This window comes from Trachurus trachurus, assembly GCF_905171665.1.
Source record: "Trachurus trachurus genome assembly, chromosome: 2".
Taxonomy (NCBI): Eukaryota; Metazoa; Chordata; class Actinopteri; order Carangiformes; family Carangidae; genus Trachurus; species Trachurus trachurus.
This window is the reverse complement of record NC_139914.1, coordinates 5,310,750-5,336,695: the sequence shown is the minus strand read 5'-3', so window position 1 is coordinate 5,336,695 and position 25,946 is coordinate 5,310,750. Positions and strand designations below refer to the sequence as shown.

The 25,946-nt window shown below is 41.5% G+C and overlaps 2 long non-coding RNA genes across 6 annotated transcripts; one reads left to right on the top strand and one right to left on the bottom strand.

The window, feature by feature from the left end:
* The first annotated feature begins 318 nt into the window (after positions 1 to 318).
* Positions 319 to 6,394, top strand: LOC310998477. 4 transcript variants are annotated; one of them, XR_014595997.1, is made up of 10 exons: positions 319 to 444; positions 647 to 708; positions 887 to 951; positions 1,529 to 1,685; positions 4,485 to 4,600; positions 5,149 to 5,468; positions 5,608 to 5,688; positions 5,930 to 6,011; positions 6,092 to 6,189; positions 6,285 to 6,394. It is a non-coding gene; the product is annotated as an uncharacterized lncRNA (long non-coding RNA). The 4 variants fall into 4 exon arrangements; XR_014595998.1 differs by having other exon boundaries at positions 647 to 951; XR_014595999.1 differs by having other exon boundaries at positions 319 to 826; positions 896 to 951.
* On the bottom strand, positions 5,690 to 25,946 carry LOC310998485. 2 transcript variants are annotated; one of them, XR_014596002.1, is made up of 7 exons: positions 25,857 to 25,946; positions 24,998 to 25,128; positions 12,030 to 12,093; positions 11,882 to 11,936; positions 7,393 to 7,502; positions 6,117 to 6,403; positions 5,690 to 6,017 (listed from the first exon to the last, which is right to left on the bottom strand). It is a non-coding gene; the product is annotated as an uncharacterized lncRNA (long non-coding RNA). The 2 variants fall into 2 exon arrangements; XR_014596003.1 differs by having other exon boundaries at positions 7,393 to 7,466.

The following is a 25,946-nucleotide window of genomic DNA, read 5'->3' as shown; positions in this document are numbered from 1 at the left end:
TCAGGGAAGGGATGTGATTGAACTTATTGACTTTTTGATTTGTGTCTAATGAGAATTTATTGATTTTATATAGAAAAGAATGCAACTTCATCTCTGGAAATTAAAACAATGTATATATTAACTATGAAATACATTCTGTTTAGTTGACGTGTTGATACTTGGAAAGTGAAGAGAGTGTGTGAGCTAAAGAAAGGAAAAGCTCAGACACTGACGATCAATCAAACGTCTTTATTGTGGTTGTTTCAGTTCAGTTTTCAGTTTTTTATATTTTTTTATTTTTACTGCATTTAATAAACAGCTGCATATTCACACAGGTGGCTGCAGTTTGGTGTTGAATGAGGCCACGCCCCCTTTGATGGAGGAGCCACAACTTCATTGGCTGTGCACAAGTGGTTGCATTCAGTCCTGATGAGCAGGCAGCAGCAGCAGCCAGAGGAGTTTGGGGTCAGTGTCAGTCAAGACTCAGTTTGAAGCGGCAGTGTGCGCCTATGAGCTGTTTGTCAGAAGAAGCAGTGGAAGTGAAGTTGTGCGTCTGCAGAGAAGGCCAGAGCTCTGACACCTCACAGTTCAGGTTTGGTTTATTTTCTTGTATTTTCTCTCGTGTTTGAATCTCATCCCTTTGTCTCCTCTCTGCTTCTTTGTCCAGTGTTGAACTCTGGGCCGACTGCGACGACTAACAACAACGGTGGCTGCCGTGTGCTTCACTTGGTAAGTAAGACACAAGAAATCCACGCTACAATCTTTATTTTGTCTTTCAGGACACACGCGGTTTGCGTTCTCCATCCCCTTTGCACTGTGAAGAACAGAAGAAAACAAGTCAGTAAATGTGTTGCGTTCAGTCCTGTTGTCAGCTACTTGCTTTAACCTTTCACATCCTTTCCTCCAGAACCTGTAGTCCACCATTCACCCTGAAGATCTTCACCTCTTGGTCCAAAGAAAACAACGACCTCAGTGAGCCTGAAGCTGCACCTGTTCCCTATTCCTCGTCCATGTTGCTGACCTTTGTCGCCGCACTGTGAACAATCCAGCACATCTTCCACACGTTTAGATTCATTGTCTGCAAATGCTTGTGCTGTAATTGAACATGACTGATCAGTTCAGACAGTTGTACTTCCTGTGTAGTGAAATCTCCAAGAAACACATGTAGTTTAGTGGGTTTTTGTTTAACTACTGAAGCACATGGCAGCCACCATTGTTACTGATGGCACAAGGTGGGAATACTGACACCTGATTGTTGCAGCAGCTGGGATGTGATGAGGGGACTGACTCAAGAATTACAGTATGTGGTGCCTTTCATAATGTAATATATTGTGAAAACACTTGAAAGATTAAACACAGTTTTATACATCTGTATTGTGAATAAAACCATCAAACACAATGAATCTGAATAAAAATCTAACAATATAGTTGTATAAAACAACTGAGACATAAAATACAACAATATGAGGCTTCAACAAGCTCTGAAAGGTGTGTGAGATAAATGATCTGTTGCTTGTTAGTGATGAAAACGTCTGTGTAATGTTTGTAGAAACAGCGTGAGGTGCTGGAGCCGAGGCTTCAGAGGAAACTTTATTCGACCACCAAAGAAGCAGAGCATCAGCGGGGGGGCACATGTGATGAAGGATGAAGGATGTGCAGGATGTTGGATGTGAAGCTGAAGAGACTGAGCTAATGGATGAGCTCAGGTAAGGAACTCTTTATGTATCTACTGAAAGAAACACAGTAATGATCATGGTGATAAGTCTCCTGATTGATGTATTTATGTCTATACCTAATAAGATAACAGGCAATTTTAAGTAGATAGAATCATTATCATCACTGGATGTTTGGCTTCATTCCACACATACAGTATATTTATATTTAAGGTGGACATAAAAGAAATGAATTCAATAAAAACGCATGCCCATATGTTACTAAGGCTATAAAGTAATAGGTGTCTATACACGCTGTAGCAGGTAGATTATTATTTTTTAATCTATTGTACCTTTGCAGTGGGGTTAGTTGTAATAATAGTAATAGTAGCAGTAGCAGAGTCCTCAAAAACCTCATCCTCCCCTTTTCTTCCAATCAAATATTTTCTATATTTGGCTTCCCATCCCCCTGTGGCATCCAGAATAAATAACTTACCTTGTGTCATCTTGTATATTTACGTTGAGCTCCAGTTCCCATATGTGAAGTTTTCTGATATCCATCAACTTTTTGTAGATGTGGGTTTAACAATTGTTGGTGTCAGGTGCAAACATAAAAGTACCAAAAATAGAATAGAATAAGGATTTAAATAAAATAAAATAAAATAGAATGAATTAAAATATTCTAGTGCAAAAGATATGCATATACTATATACAAAAAATATGCATATACTATATAAAAGAATATACAAAATACTACTAAATAGGTTATTGTGCAAATAGTTGTAGTGCAGAGTGACTGTCCATAGGTTTAGGGTTGTTTAGGGGGAACTTGGGCATTGTTCATTAGGCTGACTGATTTTAATAGACTCAAAGACTGGCTATGGTATAACAAATTACTTCTTAATAAAAACAAATGTGTTACTATGATCTTTGGTTCTAACTCAAAATTGAAATCTATATCAAGCTCACTGTCTATATCCTGTAAAGATGGCACACTTCTGCAGAAGGTTGATCAATTTAAATATATTGGTGTATGGATGGATCCCACTTTGTCGTTCAATACGCATATTGAAAGTATTGTACGTAAAGTGAATTGTCGGATTAATATGTTATATAGGTCCAGAAAATGTTTCACTAATCGTGTCAGAAAGAGACTTGTTGTGCAACTGATCCTTCCGATATTAGACTACTGTGATGTTGTGTACATTTCTTCTTCTAAACGTGTCTTAGCTCCTCTTAACAAAGTGTACAATAGAATCTGCAGATTTATACTTGATTGTCCTTATCATACTCACCACTGTTCAATGTACCAGTCTCTTCACTTCTCCTCTCTACACACTCGACGACAGATACACTGGTTCCAATTTATATTTAAATGTATTTACCTTGATTACCCGCCTGATCTAAAACAGTATTTTGTGCAACTTACGTCCAACTATCAAACCAGGCAATCTACTTATCCCTACTTTTCAGTGCCTCACAATAGTAAATCAATAGGTAGAAAAGCATTTATGTTCAAAGGACCAAACGACTGGAACCATTTACCTGTGGGTATTAGATCATCGCAATCGCTAAACCGTTTTAAACAAACAATATCCACCTATGTTGAAACATCTTGCTCATGCTTTCATTAACTGTCACCATATTTCATCTCATATTTGTTCAAACTCTGGTTGCAATTTTGTCTAAGTGATTTTTGTATATGTCTGTCTTGTCTGTTTTATTTTATTGTCTGTATTGTATTGTATTGTTTTGTCTTGTGTCCTTTCATTGTTTTGTGCTGAGCTGTGTTATGTCTTGATGATGTTATGTGTGTAGTACCCCCTTGTAAACGAGTTGTGACAACTCAAGGGGCTTATCCTACGAAAATAAACCACTTCAACAAGGGGAAGAAACTGTTCTTGTGGCGTGAGGTCCTGGTCTGGATGGACCGGAGCCTTTTGCCAGAGGGGAGGGACTGGAAGAGTTTGTGTCCAGGGTGAGAGGGGTCAAGGGGTCAGCAGCAATTCTGGCTTCACGTCTCCGGGTCCTGGAGATGTACAGCTCTTGAAGAGATGGGAAGCTGCAGCCGATCACCCTCTCGGCAGAGTGAATGACACGCTGCAGTTTGGCCTTGTCTCTGGCCGTAGCTGCAGCACACCAGACTGTCATGGAGGATGTGAGGATGGATTCGATGGTGGCAGTGGTGGCAAATTTCAGGAGCTTGACAGACTGGTGTCCAGATGTGCAGCTGTTGGTGTACAGGGAGAACAGCAGAGGAGAAAGGACGCAGCCTTGGGGGGGTCCAGTGCTGATGGTCCGGGTGTCAGAGACATGCTTCCCCAGCCTCACGAACTGCCGTCTGTCTGTCAGGAAGTCCATAATCCACCTGCACATGGAGTCAAGCACATTAAGCTGGGAGAGCTTGTCACGGAGCAGAGCTGGGATGATCGTATTGAAGGCAGAGCTGAAGTCCTGGTGTAGGTTCCTGGGGAGTCCAGGTGCTGGAGGATGAAGTGGAGGGCCATGTTTACAGCATCATCTACAGATCTGTTGGCTCTGTAGGTCCAGGATCCAGGAGATCGTCTGTGACGGGCGTAGAATTGGGTGGGGACGCTAGGGACACGTCCCTACCAATATTCAGCCGTGTAGTCCCTATCAATACAACCACTGTCCGTGTGTTTAGTCAACGATTATGGTTTTTTAGATATTGTTTTTCATGTATTCTTTGTGTGGAAGAGAGCAACAGTTTCCACATAACACACAATGATTGTGTGAAAGTAAAAGCCTTTTTTCCTCATGCAATAACTGTACCATCAAACTCAATAATCATTGAATCGCTAATGTATCTGTTCATGTCATACATCAACGTAGGTGACAGACAGTAGAGAGGCTGGAGGAGATGGAGAAGCAGAGACCAGAGAAGGTAGAGAAGGAGCAGCTGGATGAGATAAAGAGAGTCTGGAGGAGGAGATGCTGGAGATGGACGGGTCTGTATTATATGTATGTATGTATATATATTGTCTGTTCTGTGATGTATTGTCTAATTGGTAGATATCTACATAAGGGTGCAGTTTAAAAAAAAAAGATTGTCAAATGGTCCCATTGAATAGCTGATGAATTATTTCTAGTTTAATTCTCAGCCTGTCTTTTATATTTCCTTGTTTGTGCACAGTGCAACAGTTCCCTTTTATTCCTTTAGAACTGTTAGCCCATACTTAAAGTGTGTTTGATGCAAATATTAATGTTGGGTAATGAACAGGAGTAGAGGTAATTACCCACCTGATGTGATTTTATCTAACCATCTACCTACCACTGCTTGAAGCTGGGCAGCCCAGTAATCCATTTTTAGATCAGATGGACTCAAATGTGCATTCTCCTTTTATTCCATCAACCAGATTGTCGTATACATTTGGATCAGTGTTTTTCCAGGAATGTTAATATGTTTAAGAACACATATATTCCCAGGTTTATATTAGAAACCACAGGTGTAAATGTTGTGTTTATGTGTTTCATTTGTCTGTTTCCTCTGGAGCAGAGTGAGGGCAGCAGCAGGAAAGTGCACCTGGTCTGGAGTCAGAAATGGATCCTGAAATGCAGGCCATGTGAATACAAACACACACACACATGCACATTATGCATCTATCAACATACATCAATTGTAATTTAGGATAGTGTATTGCATGATTATATTCTTGGAAGTTGTTTTGAGCATTTTCAGAGATATTATTCCACAAGTTCACCCACCCCCTTACTGACATGTTTAACATTTGCTTATGTCTTTGGTTTTTCAAATATAAATGTTCCTTGTTGTATGGACTGTCCCTCAACCTCTGGACAACCTCTGGATACTTAATGGTAATTGTCAATTTTTCACTTTATGCATAATGTGTATTATATTGATATTAGATGTTTATAAATTGAAGTAAGTGTAAATGGATAATAGTGGTTTGGTTGGTGCACAGTGTTTTGTTTTTCATATGGCTTCCTTTTGCAGTAAAAAAAAAATGGAGTTGGTATTTGTTTCCCTATACCTCAACGCAATAAGTCTTGTATGGGACTACGAGTGAAGACATTGGTTAATATCTAACTATGTTTTTATTATCTGCAGTCATTTTCCCACTGTATCCAGAAGTAGTCTGAAATTATACTCTACTACAATAGATGGTAGTATGGTAGTATCATCTGCAAAAGGAATGCACTTGAGTTTAAAAACCAAAGATAAATCATTGATAAAAAAAAAAAAGAAATAGCAAATTAGAGTCTTGTGGGGATTCTTGTTCTTGAATCCATGTGTCCTGGTGTGGCCTCCACCACAGGTCCATCAGAGGAGGATGCGATGAGAAACAAACTGAGATGACGACCAACAACGCCACTCGATCCCCTGTAACCATCCTGAAGGTAAAACTGGCAGAGTTACAGATTAATTATGTGCTTTTTGTCTTCTCGTATATATTAGTAGTTTTTTTTCTTGTGTTCAGACAATGAAATGAAGAATGATGTCACCTGCTTGACAGTTTTGAGAGCGTGTACGCCCCCTCGTCCCGGTTGATGGTGTCTCTCGCCCGCTTCCTGGTCTGTATGGCCTCTTTTATCCAGCGTTTCAACTTGTTTGTTTCTAATGTGATGATTTTGCCTTCATCCCAATCCATGATATGGTTATTTCTTCTGCAGTGATCTGTGATTGCTGTGTGGACCTGACCAGCTGGTAATGACACGTCAGAAGCACGTCGGATGACGCTTCTGAGGAAGACTGGAGTCACAGTTGAAACTGTCAAGCAGGTAACATCATTCTTGATTTCATTGTCTGAACACAAGAAAAAAAACAACTAATATGGCAGAGTTACAGTTGAATGTGGTGTGTTTGAGTGAAGCAGGGATGCAGCTGATGCCTGTGTGTGTGTGTGGGGTGTGGAACGAGGTGGGAAGAGTGAAGGAGACATGACAACAGCAGCAGATCCAATGCTATAGATTTGTATTGTAAAGCATCACAAGGTGTTTTCTGTGTGATATAAAAGCAAGTGAAATGTCAAATCCAACAATTTGTCTTGTAAAAAATAAAGTCTTAACAGTGTCATTGTGGGTTACATGAAAACAACTGGAATGTAAAATACAGCCACATGTCTATGTGTTTTTAAAAACATTGTGATGGCTGCTGATGTCAAGTGTGTGTTATAATGGATTAGTGTTAAATGTGTGTTGCTTTTGTTGAGTAAAACGCCACTGTGCGTGTATGTGTGGCTGCTAAATGAAATGAAGTGAGACATGGATGTTTGTAAAGAACTGATGCTGATTGATGTGAAAGTGATGTGAGCAGCTGTTGATGTGTTTGCAACATGTGTCCCTGAGGTTTGAAGAGACTGGCAGCCAGACTGGTGACTGATGGAGGTGGTGGACATGAGGCTGGAGAAGAGCTGTGCTGATGATGAGAAGGTAAGAGTTTAGCAGAATGTAAATCGGACTGGGTCGAGTCTGCCGGATCCTCCTTTTTTATTGTGTTTTGTTTGTTGTGTTAGGTGCCGAGGAGGAGGATGCGATGAGAAACAAACCGAGATGACGACCAACAACGCCACTCAATCCCTTGAAACCATCCTGAAGGTAAAGCTGGCAGAGTTACAGATTAATTATGTTCATTTTGTCTTTGCGTATATATTAGTTGTTTTTTTCTTGTGTTCAGACAATGAAATCTGAACTTGTTTGTTTCTAATGTGATGATTTTGCCTTCATCCCAATCCATGATATGGTTATTTCTTCTGCAGTGATCTGTGATTGCTGTGTGGACCTGACCAGCTGGTAATGACACGTCAGCAGCACGTCGGATGACGCTTCTCAGGAAGACTGGAGTCACAGTCGAAACTGTCAAGCAGGTAACATCATTCTTTATTTCATTGTCTGAACACAAGAAAAAAAACAACTAATATGGCAGAGTTACAGTTACACTAATATGTTTGAGTGAAGCAGGGATGCAGCTGATGCCTGTGTGTGTTGATGTGCACTCTGTGTGTGTGTGTGGGGTGTGGAACAGTTAAAGAGACAGAGTAAGATGAAGAGGGAAGGAGACATGACAGCAGCAGCAGGTCCAATGCTAGATTTGTATTGTAAAGCATCACAAGGTGTTTTTCTGTGTGATATAAAAGCAATGAAATGTCAAATTCAACAATTTGTCTTGTGAAAAAAACATGTAGAACATGAAGTCTACATGAAAACAACTGGAATGTAAAATACAGCCACATGTGTATGTGTTTTTAAAAACATGTGATGGCTGCTGATGTCAAGTGTGTGTGTTATATATGGGCAGAAATATGTGCCACCAGAAACTGAATTTGAATCATTCATATTTGAATTTGAATTGCTGAACTTGAATAATTGAATTGAAAATTTTAATTTGAATCACATAATTTGAAATTGTATTGTTTAATTTGAATCATTGCATTGAAAAACTGTATCTGAATAGTATAATTTGAAATTGAAAGCCAATGAAATTTGATCCTCACTGAAAATACAACTCTCTCACAATTCAAATTCAGTTTTCCCGTGACAGACATCCGGGTACTTGAAGGATGAAGGAAGAGCAATCGAGCTCAGATACACAGGACTCCTCGCCTGTGTATCTGCCTCCACAGAAATCAGAGTCCCGCTCCTCATACAGGAGCTGCTCCTGTCTTTACTGCTGCAGCGGCGGCGACAATTCTCAGTCTAAACTCGGCTGAAAAAAGAAAAAAGGAAGCCGTCTTCGCCGTGACCGGCAACTCCGTTGTGACGGCGACATGTTTTGATGTTTTGATTTTGAAGGTCTGCTAATCGATGTAAACGCAGTTAACGCTAAGTAGCCTGGCTAATTAGCAGCTGTCGAAACATGTCGCCGCCGCTGCAGCAGTAAAGACAGGAGCAGCTCCTGTATGAGGAGCGTGACTCTGATTTCTGTGGAGGCACCAGAGTTGAACCAGTTAAGCACAGCTACACTCTCTACGAGCTCAGATAGATCCATGGCTCAGATACACAGGCGAGGAGTCCTGTGTATCTGAGCTCGATTGCTCTTCCTTCATCCTTCAAGTACCCGGATGTCTGTCACGGGAAAACTGAATTTGAATTGTGAGAGAGTTGTATTTTCAGTGAGGATCAAATTTCATTGGCTTTCAATTTCAAATTATACTATTCAGATACAGTTTTTCAATGCAATGATTCAAATTAAACAATACAATTTCAAATTATGTGATTCAAATTAAAATTTTCAATTCAATTATTCAAGTTCAGCAATTCAAATTCAAATATGAATGATTCAAATTCAGTTTCTGGTGGCACATATTTCTGCCCATATATAACACACACACTTGACATCAGCAGCCATCACATGTTTTTAAAAACACATACACATGTGGCTGTATTTTACATTCCAGTTGTTTTCATGTAGACTTCATGTTCTACATGTTTTTTTTTTTTTGACACGGTTAAAGAGACAGAGTAAGATGAGGTGGGAAGAGGGAAGGAGACATGACAGCAGCAGGTCCAATGCTATAGATTTGTATTGTAAAGCATCACAAGGTGTTTTTCTGTGTGATATAAAAGCAATGAAATGTCAAATCCAACAATTTGTCTTGTGAAAAAAACATGTAGAACATAAAGTCTGTCTAACAGTGTCATTGTGGGTTACATGAAAACAAAATGAAACATGCATAGAGGATTGTTGTGATGGCTGCTGATGTCAAGTGTGTGTGTTTTATAATGGATTAGTGTTAAATGTGTGTTGCTTTTGTTGAGTAAAACGCCACTGTGCGTGTATGTGTGGCTGCTAAATGAAATGAAGTGAGACTTGGATGTTTGTAAAGAACTGATGCTGATTGATGTGAATTGTGAAAGTGATGTGAGCAGCTGTTGATGTGTTTGCAACATGTGTCCCTGAGGTTTGAAGAGACTGGCAGCCAGACTGGTGACTGATGGAGGTGGTGGACATGAGGCTGGAGAAGAGCTGTGCTGATGATGAGAAGGTAAGAGTTTAGCAGAATGTAAATCGGACTGGTAGTCTACTTGCCACCAATGAGTACCCGGAAATGTTGATTACCCCAAAGTTTTATGTTAGAAATATATAGTATGGGTCCCCAGTATTCAGAAACTGCCGGATGCTAACTTATATATATTGAGCAATTAGCATAATTGCCTATATGGGCAATATTTCAACAAAATTGACTTGGCTGATCTGGGCAATATTAGTGTGGTTTTAGGGGTTATTGATGATGCTGAATCCATTTCTGACATTTTCAAAATTCAAAATGGCTGTCTGAACCGGAAGTGACCATTTGAAATCCATCAAAATCGGCCCACTGGTGGTTAAAATCTGGTCACTTCCGGTTTAGACAGCCATTTTGAAAATGTCAGAAATGGATTCAGCATCATCAATAACCCCTAAAACCACTCCAATATTGCCCAGATCAGCCAAGTCAATTTTGTTGAAATATTTCCCATATAGGCAATTATGCTAATTTATGCTAATTATGTATGTTATACTAATTGCCCAATATATATAAGTTAGCATCCGGCAGTTTCTGAATACTGGGGACTAGGGTTGGGCATCGTTTAGATTTTAGCGATTCCGATTCCGATTCCGATTCTCTATTTCGATTCCGGTTCTAAACGATTCTCGATTCCGATTCTTTGAGGTGCAGGTCAACAGGTCACAACTTATTTTACAGGATTTTTTTTTTATTTGACAAACTCTTCACACAGGCCATTTTTGCATGCATGCTTGGACTTCAAACATACATCTTACACAGCTTGTAAGACCTCCAAAAGGCCTCCAAAAATAGATTTTGCCAACTATGGTATTCAATTAAAAGGGAGGGTCCCTAACTGTAACTATAAAACTGAAACTTGGCAAGCAGTCTAACATACAAAGAGCTGCAGAACAGGTGACTGTATATACAACAGAATAAAACAAACACTGGAGCAGTCATGATGACAAATCAAAAACAGTTTTTGTTTAAGAAGATAATCATGTCTGCCTTCTCAGGCTGAGGAGGTCTGTACACTAGTGACGCGCGGTGCGGGTCAAGAAATGTTTACTTTATTTGCGGTGCGGGGCGCGGTGGGGCGGGTCATTAAAAACACTGATGATGAAGTCCGGAGTGTGTTTTCAGGGGCGCGCTGATGTTGACGGGAAAGCCGGCGGAGGTGTGAGGGAACCGGGTGAATCGGCGGCTGGGCGCATCAGCAGAGCGGGTTGGTTTCACTGAGAGCAGACCGGGGAGAGAGAGAGGCGGCCGCGGCGGCTGCTGCAGCCTGCACTCGCGCTGCACTGTGACTCTCCCACTCCTCACGAGCTCCACACTGACAAGCTACCGGCAACACAGCGCCTCTGTCTGCCCTTTCAAAGTAAAACGCCGCTGTCTGACGTTTAATAGCGGCGGGGATGGTTGTGAAAATAGATGCGGTGGTGCGGGGCGGGTCAAATTACTTCAAACTAGTGCGAGCGGAGTAAAACAAACAAACTAGTGCGGACATTTAGGAACCGATAAAAAGGATCGAAATGCAAACGGCTTCTTAACGATTCCGGAACCGGACGTTAGGAACCGGTTCCTATTTGGAACCGTTTTTCGGTGCCCAACCCTACTGGGGACCCATACTATACATTTCTAACATAAAACTTTGGGGTACTCAACATTTCCGGGTTCACAATGGGGCCCTATGGGCTGGCAAGTAGACTATGGGTCGAGTCTGCCGGATCCCCCTTTTTTATATTGTGTTTTGTTTGTTGCGTTAGGTGCCGAGGAGTTGCAGCAGGTCCACGGTGTCCCACTTCCAGAAGCTGTTAAGTGGACCCACCAGGCTGGGAGGGAGGAGTTCTGGGCCTCAGTGGGAGTTGATGTTCTTCAGCTGTAAAGACCTCGAAACAGAATGTACATTGAAAGAGTGTGTGTGTTTGTGTGTAATCTTTTTGTAATAAAAAAATGTGAGTGAATGTGTGGAGTGTTGTGTTTTGTTTTGGTAGAAACACAGGAGCCCCAACTCGCCCCCCCCCCTCCTCCTCCTCTCCCCCCCACCCCCATGTGCACAACCTCCACAGTTGCAGTCCAAAGTGTTTACAACTCCATCAGTGTTGCAGCATTGAACTTGAAGTTAAAAATGACAACTTAAGTTTTGAAAGTTGAGTCTAATCAGCTCCATCTATCTAAACAAATGTTGTCATTTTTTTTTACTTCAAGTTCAATACTGCAACATTTGCAGTCTGTAAACACTTGTGGAACAAACACATGGATTGTTGAAAGTGCCTGACTTACCAGATGAAAGCACATGGCAGCCGCCATTGTTAGCCACTTAGCTTAGGCAAGAACGCTGGCAAAACAAGAAAGACAGGGAGGTTAGACAAAGGTTGTCAAAGAAAAAATTACAATAAGAACAAAAACAAATAAAATCTCTTGTACAAACCTGAAAACTGAGACATACTGGACCAAAAACACCATGCAGCAAGGAACCATGGAGGAGCAAAAACCTGAAGAACAAACCACAAGCACAGAGTTAGTGACACTGCTGACTGAAGCCACTGACTTCACTTTCACCTCCAACTTAACTCTTCAGCAACACACAAACATGAAGCTACCAGGAACCTGATTCCTGTCCTACCATATCCAGAACTGACAGAAGTACAAGGTGTTCAGTGCTCAGAGACTAATGGCGCATTTCCACTAGCACGGCTCGGCTCGATACGGCTTGGCTCAGTTTGGTTGTGTTTCCATTACAACTGACTAGTGCCTCCTCGACGTGGGCCCATAACACGGCGCCGAGCAACGCTTTAAACTCTGTAAATAAATTTAGCAACATTTGAAACATTTTCAGGCGAGAAAGTAGTCGTTTAGATAAATCTGACAAAACTGTTTACAATTTGGTTCCAACGAAGTCGGCGTGAGTATAAGCTAGCCGTAGTGAGCAACGCACTTCCAGTTATTTTCACAAAATAAAATACCCGTTGCCTTTTATCATAAGGAAAGCCATTGCGATAGAATTGGTGCTTTTACTTTGTAAACAGGAAGTGAACCTACCCTTGCTGTAGCTAGCTTTAAACCGCTGTTTTAAAGGACAATTCCAGGCGAATTCAACTCGGGGGTGTATTTTCCTATCATTTTAGGTCTAAAAGAAGGAATCTGAAGATTTTCAGTTTAATTGCTCCTGTTTTGCGGTAGTTGTGTCTGTCCCCGCATCGCCATGGCAGCAATGAATGGGTGTGGATGTAAGTTCTGCTGTTTAGGCTGTTTCCAGCCCTCAAAGCCGCAATTTTTTTCCACAGACAGCGTCAGATGGCGACTCAAACATGCACCGAGAAGTTTATTTACTTCAAGCAAGCCGACATATTTGTAAAACTAGATCTAATTCAAAGTCTCCCGGAGTCTCGCACGAGACCCAGTTGCCGTGCGCGGTGTGTTCAGGAGCAGTGGGAAAGCTACCGTTTGTGTCATAAACACAGGAATATCAACTCTTTACTTGATTCAAGTAAAAAAAAAAAAACTTCTCGGCGCATGTTTGAGTAGCCACCTGACGCTGTCTGTGGAAAAAAATGTACACTTGAAGCAAGTCAAGAGTTGATATTCCTGTGTTTATGACACAAACGGTAGCTCCCACTGCACCTGAATACACCAGCACTGCAACTTCGGGCTCGCGCGAGACTCCGGGAGACTTTTTTTGAATTAGATCTAGTTTTACAAACATGTCGGCTTGCTTGAAGTAAATAAACTTCTCGGTGCATGTTTGAGTAGCCATCTGACGCTGTCTGTGGAAAAAAATTGCGGCTTTGAGGGCTGGAAACAGCCTAAACAGCGGAACTTACATCCACACCCATTCATTGCTGCCGTGGCGATGTGGGGACAGACGCAACTACCGCAAAACAGGAGACATTAAACTGAAAATCTTCAGATTCCTTCTTTTAGACCTAAAATGATAGGAAAATACACCCCCGAGTTGAATTTGCCTGGAATTGTCCTTTAACTGCTCTCGTCCCGTTAACGGCATTTAACCGTTCAATATGCCTTATATTATTATATTATTATTACCGGAGAGTCTTGCCAGCTCTGAGATCGGCCTGGTTCATTAAAACATTTATTTATTGATGTAAATGTGGTGTTTTCTGTGCGTACAGACCCCAAGGCAGTGCTGCTCTTCTGTCTAACCATGGTTTTTTATTCAAACAAACTTCTGCTACAGCCACAATTGTTAGATTTCATCAATGAGACCAACATTATATCCCCTAAAAAGAGTTTAACCAGCCGGTGGTAAACCTCTAAAAGCCATCGGGTAAGTTAATTAGCGGTCGTTTTCTCCCCGGGGTGACGACCGTAGGCTGATGTCGCGGTCGCTGCTCGGACCTGGAGCTTCACTACTCCGAAAAACATCGGGGCAAACTTCTAAACAGCCGTCGTTTGGATAAACTAACCGCACATTGGGGATCTAAACAGTTACTTTCTCGCATGAAAAAATATTAAAACTTAATAAAGTCACGTAATAACAGGCTTCAGCCATGGGGCTTCAGCGTAAATATATCTATGGGGCTACAGCCATGGATGTGGCTTCAGCAGGAACATTTCTGTTGTCGGTCGTCGCGCAGTTATGACGCTTCCAGTGACGACACTCATCGATGGCTGACGTCACGTTTTAGTAACGCTTCGGCTCGCTTGGAACCAGGGCTGAGGTGATACCAAAAGTGTACCTGGTTGCAGGTACTGCGTGCTAGTGGAAACAAGCAAATAGCGCGCTAGTGGAAACGCGCCAATAGTGGCAGGATGAACCACAACTGAACAAGACTCATAAGATGAAACATCAAAACTGGCCCAAATAAACCCTGAGTTCATCAAGATTCTTTGGTTTCCTCTTCCAAGCCTCCTCAATGTTCATGTCTGGTGACTGGACTGGCCAATCCCGGAGCCCCTTGACCTCCTTTACCTTCAGGAACTTCAATGTAGAGACCGAAGTATGAGAAGGAACACCATCCTTCTGTGGAACTTGACCCCTCTTGTGGAAAGTAATGGGCAGCAAGAATTTCCCGATACTTCAGGCTGTTGATGTTACCATCCACTCTGCAGATCTCAAAAAATCATAGTTTACATCTGCAGCGTGGATGGCAACATCAACAGCCTGAAGTATCAACTAATTCTTGCCACCCATTACATTCCAAACTACAAGAGGGGTCAAGTTCTGCAGCAGGACGGCGCTCCTTCTCATACTTTGATCTCCACATCGAAGTTCCTGAAGGTGAAGGAGTCAAGCAGGATTAAGACATGATGAAGACAAAACCAAAGAATCTTGATGAACTCTGGGAGTCCTGCTAGACTGCTTTCTTTGCCATTCCAGATAACTTTTTTTACAATGCACCATGCATGACTTAATGTTATTATAGCAAGTTTGTGTAGTCAAAATAAAGAATATGAATAATTTCAACAAGACTTTTGTCCAACAAAATCTGACCTTCCTGTCCTAATTAAATGATAAAACTCAATGAATGATATTAAACTTTACTTTGGTAAAATAACAATATTCTGGGCTTCCGGTTATGGCGTCGAGGTGAGCGGACGTGCTGAACAAGCGCTCCCAGTCTGACCTGCTAAATCCCCTATATTTGAGCTATTTAAACCCACGGAATCTTGAAAATTATGATGACAGGGGACAATGTCAATACAAATTAGGAGTAAGTCAACCCAGAACCAACAAAACGGCGAAGAAAACCCGACGGGAAAAGACGGCGGAGAAGTAAGCAACGAACACGAGGCATTAGCAATGGAAACCCTGCAAGCTAGCATAGGGGCCATACACAAAGAAATACAGGCTATTCGCGCAGATGTGAAGGAGGAATTAGGTTGGTTCAGTGACAACCTCACCAGAGATATGAAGAGAGATTTGGCTAGTTTCAGAGAGGACGTTAATGAAAAACTGAACGAAATTGTGACCGATTTGAAAGAAACCAGAGAGAGAGCTGAAGAGGCGACACAGCGAGTAGCTGGTGTGGAGGAATGGACTGCAGCGGCAAAAGATGTGCTAACTCAAACTCTGAAAAATCAAGAGCAAATACAAGCCAAACTGACTGACATAGAGGCACGCTCGCGAAGAAACAATATTCGCATATACGGGATCCCCGAGGATGTGGAAGGAGGGAACTTGCAAGAGTTTATTGAAAGTCTTATCAAAGCTGAGCTGCCACTCCAAGACACTGATCTGGGCATACAGCGCTGTCACCGCGCACTGGGTCCTAAACCACTGCAGAATGCCAGCCCCCGCTCGGTGGTGATTTACTTTCAGGAATACAGAACCAAGGAGCTGGTGCTTCGCTCCGCGTGGAAAAAAGGAGAGATTCGTCTCAACCAACAGAGGTTATATTTTGACCAAGACTACCCGGCAGAGACCCAAAAGAAAAGGAGAGCTTACGCCCCTATCAGAAAGCTTCTAAAGGAAAAGGGTCTCCGTTTTCACACCCCACCACCGGCCAGACTCCGGGTGTTTTTTGACAGTGGCACCGTCATTTACAACAGCGCAGCGGAAGCCACGGAGGACCTGAGAAAGAGGGGATTCGCACTGGACGACACTACCAAAGAGGGACCCTCCGCGGCGACACCGGCAGAGATACTGAGGAAACTATCCTGGGAGATGGTGGAAGCCAAACGACGGAACCCGGACACACACGGAGAGAGGGCGCGGAAAAAGCTCAGCGGATTTCGCCGTGTTACGGCGGACACAGTCTCCTCGCTAAGGTGAACACCACTCCAACAACAGGTGGTCACACCTGCGGTAAGATCAGCCTACACAGTGACTTAAACCAGCACAGGAGTAAAAACTGATCCCTTTCAAAAATAAGACACTGTGTCTACCCTTTATTTTGATTTTTTTTTTTTCCATAACCCTGTATTCTGTAAACTAAATACCTATCTGGGATGAATGCCTTAGTTTACTGTTAATAGATCAAAATATCAGACTGTTGGACTGGGAGCCTGTTTAAGTTACTCCGGGCGTGCACTGAACTAATACTCACTTCTGAGTTAACCCAGTTTGCACTGGAGAGGCCCTACATATACTGGAGGTCTTCCTCTCCAAATTGGATTCCTTCCTAAGAGGAAATTCTGTTATGGAAGCCGTTTCTTCTTTTTCACTCATTTCTTTTACCTGTGTGTTCATAAGTTACAAGTTCTTTGTTACTGTTAACACTTATGTTCAAGTAAGGTCACCATGGGTACACATAAAGGAGGGGACAACTATTGTTAAATGCCTCAGCAAGAATATAGAATCATAACACTTAAAGCAGAAGTGAGTGATCCGGTCGTTTTCGCTAATGCTGCGTTCCAGGCAGGCTTTTGAAATCGTAAATTACAGCTTCAAGTCACAACTTACGACTTTGTAGCGTTCCAGGCAACCCACTTGTGTTTTTCCGACCTGTTTTACCGGTGAAAGTCACTATAACGGCCACTCGTAACTTCCGACCGGTGAACTCGTACCAGATCGAACTGGTACCACTTCACGGTCGGAAAAATACGAGTTTCCTTGAACGCACCATAACAGTCCTCGTCGCTACGTCACCACATTCACGGCGTTCCTTGGCTGCACACACAGCCCTGCATGCCGTTCTCTCTCCTCATTGGATAAAAACTGTAGGATACGATAAATGTTTTCTCTTTGGCTCAGAGCAGAGCAGAGGGACTGAGAGACCCGTGTTTCAGTCCAAACACTCTATGTAAGTGATTGCTGTCGGAAGATATAACTATTTAAGACTTATATTAACACAAATATATCACTTACTTCTGCTTTAATGTTAACGGGCTACAGAACCCAATTAAAAGAGGAAAACTCATAGCCAAGATGAAAAGGGAACAACAACACATAATATTTTGGCAGGAAACTCATATGGTAAAAACCGAACACGAGAAACTGAAAAAAATGGGTTTTAAAAATACATTCTTTTCTTCATATGCAAATGGGCATGCAAGAGGAGTTGTGATACTTATTGCTAATAAAGTAGACTTTCAGCTCTCCAAACAGATCGTAGACAAGGAAGGACGTTTTGTCTTGGTGAGGGGAACACTGGACTCAAAAGAAGTAACATTACTCAACGTTTACAGACCACCGGGACAGGACAGGACACTAATTAAGAGATTATTTGATTTGATAGCTACGGAAGCCTCTGGTGTCTTGATCTGTGGGGGGGACTGGAATGTACAGTTGCATCCCACCCTAGATTCTACAAACCCAACAAAGAGGGTGAACTCTGAGTCTCTGTATATTAAAGGGACAACGAGGAGTTTCTATTCGGTTATAAAAAAGTCTCACGTTAATGTGGATGAATCTCCGCTACCCACACTTGTTAATGGGCCCATTTTCGATAAATATATCGTTCTGTCTCTATCGTTATTTTGTTATTATTAGTGGTGGCGGAGATGCTGGTCGAGCCGACCAGCGTTTTTTACTTTCGGTTTCGCAACGAGTCATGAGAATAACGCAGCTGAATCGCCGTTTATGGTCGGAACTACGACGGTATGTGAACCTCTTTGAACCTCTGACTTTAATTCTTGATGAATGAAAACATGAGTCCGTCTTGCGCCGGTCAAAAGAATTTTACGGTGCGCGCGGAGGCTCATAAATGTAGTGTGAAAACGCTTCGCTTTTCCAAAACTCCTCGTTGTCCCTTTAAGAAAATGATTAAAGGGATTGGTATAATTGATGTATGAAGGGACTTTCATCCACTTGTTAAACAATTTACTTTCTATTCTCACCCCCACGCAGTGTATTCTAGAATTGACTATTTTTTATGTTTAGAACAGACAGACACAGAGTGCTAGATTGTAACATCGGTGTTAGAGATATATCAGACCACTCGGGAGTATAAATGAAAATACATTTGGACGTCCCACACAAAAATACCATTTGGCGACTTAACACCTCCATGCTAAATGATAATCAATTTGAAGACTTCATTAAAAAAGAAATAAGGGACTACATGGAATTTAACAGTAACACAGAGGTGTCACCAAGTATCTTATGGGATGCTGGAAAAGCAGTATTGCGTGGGAAAATTATAATGTGGTCATCACAAAGGAAAACAGAAAAACTTAAACGACTCAATGACTTGACAAATAAACTAGACTTACTGGAGCAGAAGCATATAGAGTCTAATGACCCTGCTCTACTGGAACAAATATCTTCTGTAGCCTAAAATCAGAACTAAATAGGAAACTCAATGACCAGGTGGAACTTAAACTGAAATATGTCAAACAAACCTACTATGAAAACGGACCTCGAGCGAAAAAAATATTGGCCTGGAGACTGAGGAAACAGGAGTCTGAAAGATCCATTTACAAATTAAAGGACCCTGTCACCAAACAGATGTGTTTTAAACCAGAAGAAATACATAAGTCATTCGAAATATATTACAGGAATTTATACACTCAACCCAAATTAGCAGAACCCGCCACAGTGAAGCAGTTTTTAGAATCTTTAGACTTGCCATCTATTGGCACAGAACAAAACAAGTGGTTAACTGCAGATATTACAATAGCAGAGGTTGATAAGGCCATTTCTAAACTGAAAACAAACAAAGCAGCAGGGGGAGATGGACTACCCGCAGCGCAGAGTGGTATAAGTCTTTTAGGGACTCCTTGACCCCACTGTTATTAAAATGTTTTAACCATGTGCTAAAGGGAGGCGAGACCCCACCATCTTGGAAACAAGCCATAATATCTGTAATACCGAAACCAGGAAAAGACAGGACAGAGTGCAGCTCATATAGACCTATTTCAGTTTTGAATGCCGACTATAAAATATTTACCTCAATCATTGTCAGGAGGCTAGAAAATATTGTCCCCGACCTGATTGACACGGACCAGACGGGATTTGTTAAAAATAGGCGCACACAAGACAACGTCAGGCGAGCAATACACCTTATAGACACTATGAGCAGAAGTAACACGAGGTCCCTAGCAATTAGCTTTGATGCAGAAAAAGCTTTCGACTCTGTGCGGTGGGAATTTTTATATCTGGTCCTACAACGCTTTGGCTTTAACGTCACGATATAGTTATAAGATGTTAATATATATATATATATATATATATAATTCACCAGTGGCCCGAATTAGAATAAACAGCAGTCTTTCAGGCTCAATCCCTTTGGAGCGGGGATGCCGACAGGGCTGTCCACTGAGCCCCATCCTGTTTGCTCTATTTATAGAGCCACTCGCTCAAAAAATCAGGGAAGACCCAGAAATTATGGGAATCATGGTTAAGGGAAGAGAATATAAATTATGTTTATACGCAGATGATATCCTGGCAACCTTGTCCGACCCCGATACCAGTCTCCCTAAACTAATGTCCAGCTTCGACCAATATGGTTTCTATTCGGGATACAAACTGAACATAGACAAAACCCAGACTCTTTCTTTTAATTACTCACCCCAGGAAAACATACGTAAAACCTTTACATTCATATGAAAAACCAGAATTTTGAAATATTTAGGTGTTAATATCCCCAAGACCTACGAAGGTATATATAATGCAAATTACGGTATCATCACAAACAAAATTAAAAATGACTTGGACAGATGGACTCCCCTGACACTTGATTTATATAACCGAATAGAAACTATAAAAATGGTTATATTACCTCAACTGTTATTCCTTTTTCAATCACTGCCTGTAGAAATACCAACTAAACAGTTCAACGAACGGAACCGGATCATCTCCAGATTCATATGGCAGAATAAAAAACCAAGGGTACGCTACAAAACATTACATTTGCCAAAAGAGAAAGGTGGGATGTCACTCCCATGTCTAGAGGACTACTACAAAGCAGCACAGCTGCAGTATGTTGTCTATTGGTGTTGGGAGGATTACGATGCAAAATGGAAGGAGCTAGAGTTGAACCAGCTTTATATTCCTCTTCAATCTCTACTGGGTGACAAAACTCTCAAGACTATGTACTCGAGTAAATTATGTAATTTTACAAAAACTCCCCTTAATATCTGGTTCAAAGAAGTCAGTAACTCAAAATTAGAGAGGAAAGCTCGGCTTTCAAGGTGGGTTGAACATGACAGAGATTTCCTACCAGCCCAGCTGGATATGAGATTTAAGGAACTAACTCGAAAAGGCATTACTTCATATTGTGTAATCTCGTCTGATACAGGTCTGGATAGTTTCCAACAACTACAGAAAAGCCATGATTTAGACAAACAAGATTTCTACAGATACCTGCAGCTTAGGCATCATTTTGATAAAAATATAAAAAATTTAAAAGAAGGTGACATGGACCTCATTAATATTGTCTTTGATGCATACAAAGGTAAAATCCATAAGAAAGTGATCTCCAGAATATACCTACGCCTACAACTTCACAAAAAAATGTCAACATCATATGTGAAATGTAACTGGGAGAAGGAAGCAAACTTTGACAGAGGACGAGTGGCTAAACATATGCAAAATAAACTCTTCTACCACTAGTTCAGGGAAATGGAGGGAATTTGCATGGAAAAACGTTATCAGGTTTTTTATTACCCCAAGAAGAAAATATTTACAGAGTGGCAGGGCAGAATTTGGGCATTGCTGGAGACATTGTAACAATTTAATGGCTGACCACAGTCACATCTTTTGGTGCTGTCCAGTAATTCAACACTATTGGCTAGAGGTAGTTAAAGAAATAAATTCAATTCTTGGTTTTGACATTGAGTAGGCTATAATTTCCAAACTGTATATTTGTGCAATCTACCAACTGACCTTACTTCCCATGATAAATACCTTCTAAAGATACTACTGACAGCTGGCAAGAAACCAATAACTAGGAAATGGCTTAACAGAGAGCCGCCGACGGTGGGAGAGTGGTCAGCCACAGTAAAAGATATACATGAAATGGAGATGTTCTTTCTCTCTAAGGCTGAACTGTAATAAAGCCCAAAAATACTGGTCAAAATGGCTTTTGTATGTAAATGAGAAAACAGAATAGAGCAGTTCCTTTCTCTCCCTTTCATATTGCATTGTCTGCCCTTGGTGTTGTGATTGATGTTTTGATGGACTTGCTCTGGAGGTACTCCTTCCCCTGGCTGGTTGGACTATGCTGGCTCTTCATAGGCCCCCCCTTCCTCTTCACCTCCCACTTATGGATATTTGTGGCCCTATATTACATGAAGTAATGTTGTAGTGTGTTTCTTTTCTTCCTGAGACAAAATGATTGATTTCCCTTGGTGTCCTGAATGTTCTGACTTGTTTGTTTCATACGTCATGTTTGTCTTTGTATGACACTGAAACTTTGCACTTAAAAATAAAGTTAAAAATAAATAAATAAATAACAATATTCTATATGAGCAATTTCTAACTCCAATTGATTAAGTACAAGTCATATTATTTATCATTCCTACAATATGGATAAGCAACAAGACTTTTCTCAATGACTGTATATAAATACACACAAATATAATTCAGCTTTGATCTGTCACTGTTGTCAACGTCATTGGCTCACTCTATGCAATTTCAATCAACTTCTTCATAAAAAAATCATAATTATAAATAAGAATTCTTTCTCCTTTATGGAAGCCATAAATCACTCACCAGGCTACCTGCTTTAGGTTACAGCTAAATAATGAAGGCTTTGCAGCTTATTGCCTTCATGAAGGACCAACAACACATTTCCCTGAATATCTTAGGTTCAATGTAACTCTTTGAGCATTCAGCATCAGGATGGACAGCTAGTCAGTCAATAAGACAAGAATGAGTGATAGCAAAGTGCAGAGCAGCTGCTGACAAAATACTGTTTTCTTTTGTTGCCATAACCTTTGCATGACTTTTAGTTTACAGCCCCCTCAAGTGCTTTTTATTAGTGGCTTGGCGTCTGGTTGGCTCAGGATCATCGATCACAATATCTCCTCTCAACAACAACCACCTCGCTCCTGAGAAACACCACACACACACACACACACACACACACACGATCTGAAATAAGGCCTGAGGGACAGCTGTTTCCTAAACCACAGAAAACAAAACACCTGACAAAGCTGAAGAGTGGGTAAAGAGTAAGAGTGTTTCCTCCCTCTCTAAACAGCTCACATGGTCTACAAACAGCTTGACAGCATAAGTCATCTCCTGCAAACCCTGCTTCAGTCTCACTGAACTGCATGTGTGAGTAGGAAGTAATGCAGGTAGGTAGCGCTGAACCAAACCTTCTGACACTTTGCTGCAAAGTAGTTAGAAGCTCCAGGCGTCACCGAGATCTGACCCTACTCATTAACCGTTTACTGACCGGCCACGCCTCCGTCCTACAGACAAATACTGGCTTTGCCCTGTTATCAACAACAGCTCCACACACATCCCTCCCTGAAACCGCTGAACAATGATATTCTTTAATGATTACTTTAATGATAAACTGTGCAGTATACCTTGGGGTGAGAACCCTTATATACATTATAAAGGCTCCAAAGGAAAGAGATTAAAAATCTATCACATGCACCCCGAGGGACTCGTATACTGTGGCCGGGCAGGGGGAGTCGGAAAGCAAAGCTCAGCATTTCCTCAAGTCATTATGCATAAATAGTGTGTGACACACAGCCAATATATTTTCTCTACCTAAGACGGAAGGGAGGTGATCGCACACCTACTGAGATTACATCAAACCGTTTCCTCACAGAGTCGGTGCAAAACAACCAGAAGGGTATTTAATTGAACGACAACAATCAATCAGATTAAAACATTGAGCACCCTCGAGGGCTTTTCTCACATAACTGTGCTCAAGTCTGTGCACTAAGAAACCCCTCAGCTCCTTGACAAGAGACTACGAGAGACAGATTAATGGACAAAAACACTGTCACAAGTCTTCACTTCTACTCATTGGAACAGCGGACCTACATTTCCCATAATGCAACCTAATACTGATGCAGTTGAGGGGGGAAAACCATTCATGTCAGCCTCCATCCTGCATCCTAGTAAAAGACTGTTGTCTGTATTTACCAGGCTGCGCCAGGATTTCAATTTTGGACGGGCCACTGTAATTTTGGATGGGCCACTACTTAGGAAAAAATAACACTAACATACATAGAGTTGAAAATTATTCCTGAATGACTCGTTCGTGTCTATATTGCCTTGAAAGCACACATCTGCTGAGACCTATGGCTGAGACGAGCTTTGACAGCGCGGTGCGCCGCTCTCTGTCCCGTTTAAAGTTAATCTAGCTCACCCAGTGGACCCCTCTCTCTCTCTCTCTCTCTCTCTCTCTCTCTCTCTCTCTCTCTCTCTCTCTCTCTCTCTCTCTCTCTCTCTCTCTCTCTCTCTCTCTCTCTCTCTCTCTCTCTCTCTCTCTGTTACTTATGTGTTTAACCAAATACACGAAAAGCAAAATCAAATCAGAAATGCGTAGCCCACTTCTTTTTTTTAACTCACAGACATTTCTTTTCATAAAGTAATAAAATATCTGGACATTTTGCCATCGTTAACATTGAGACAAAAGGCTGCAGGAATGGAAGAAGAATTCGGCAAATCATCTTATCACGCAAAAAGTCACAACAAACAGGTTTTGCACAATGGTTTGCACAGATAAGTCTTAAAATATGTGCAACACCTTCTCATCACAATCCACGCCATCTACACAGTTACGTTATCAGCTGTTATTAAAACCCAACTCATCAGGACGCGATGACCACCACTCACATTAAACAAACCGTTAACAATTAATCCACACTCAAACCTAAGCAACAATAGTGTTAACTGTACTCAACAAGCTATTATTACAAGGTTTACAACAGATATGACAGACAACCTGGGCCGTGTGTGTGCGTGTATAAGAAAGGGAGGGAGAGAGAGAGGAAAAAGTAGGTAAAACCTGTTAGCTGCTAGCTGTTAGCTACCGTAGCTCAGGCGTCGGTCTCCCGTCAGGTAAAAGCTGCCGTTTATTCCTCAAATGAAGCTCATGTTGAGCCTCTCCGGTACAGTTATCCATCACTGCTGTTGAATTAGCTGCTAAACTGCTGGACGCTAAAACCGAGGGGGCGTCTGTTTGTTTACAATTCACGAAAGCAACGTGAATGTACGTGCCGCTCACACTCAGTAGAGTTACGCAATGAGGCAGCGTAGCCTGCCCTCTGCCTCCCTGCGGTGTGATTATCTGCGGCACTCTGCCGCGAATCACACCCGTGCTGATATACAGTACAACAGCACTCCCTCTCCTGTGATATTGCTTAAATGAAAATCACCAAATGCTGACACATTTAAACCTGTGGTTAAGCTATCTGAAATAAAAATAAATAAATAATTAAACCTTAGATTAACTAAAGTTATGTTCACCCTGTCATTTTGGATGGGCCAGTTGTACAAGTGGGTGGGCCCAGGCCCGTTAGGCCCACCCATAACGCCGCGCCACTATTTACATAGATGTGAGCACAGGTGTGTGTACAGTAGCCTACCTCCAGTGGTTCTGCAGGGTCTCAGCCGGGGGGTGGGGGTGGTGGGGGGCTTCACTGATGTTTCACTCCTTTCATCCCAGAACATCTTGGGGGGCGTGGAACAGTAAAGTAACGATGATGGTGCTTCTTCTCTGTTATATGATAGAATATATATAGACAAGGTTAAAATCTGGCTGAAACAAAATCAGAACTGTTTGCATTTTTAATGTGTCATTAGATGTATTGTACATTTTATAGTGTATGTAATTTTGATGTCTTTCTTCTTACCTTCTTTTTTTCTACTAAAAGCCTAACTAGGGACGGGAGTTTGAAACTAGCATTAGCTATAATCTCTGTATGCAGAACATCAGTCACATTGACTTGTAACGGATGGAAGTGTCACTATGTTAACCTGCATTGTCCCTATCAAATAAACGGAATTAAATTAAATTAAATGTATGTAACAGTTAATACACAGAGACAGCAAGCCTCTGTTTTATCTTTTGTTTTATTTTTCATTGATTAAAATCATTATTAATTACTGAGTGCAATTCCATAAAATCAATAATTTCTCATTGGAAACAAATCTAAAAAGTCAATGAATTAAATCATATCCCTGTCATGGAAACACTGAGTGAAGTTTACAAAGACACAATTCATGGTTCAGTACTATCACATCGATCTGTTTACAACTTCTTAGATTAGTGACCCCTCCCACCCCCACCCCCACCACACACACGCGCCTGTTTTGCACAGGACGCCATGTGGACACACGGAGCAGATTCACACGTCTCTTTCTACGTCAACACGTCTCTGCAGCTTCTACAACTAACTCATAAACTTTGCTCTTTGTACTTGTGAAAGTTGAATCAACACTTACAGCCACTTTGAGCGAAGTTCACGTCGAGTCGTCGTGTTGTTCAGGTTGTCTTCTGTTTACCTGGCGCACACAGGTGGATCCAGATTGCAC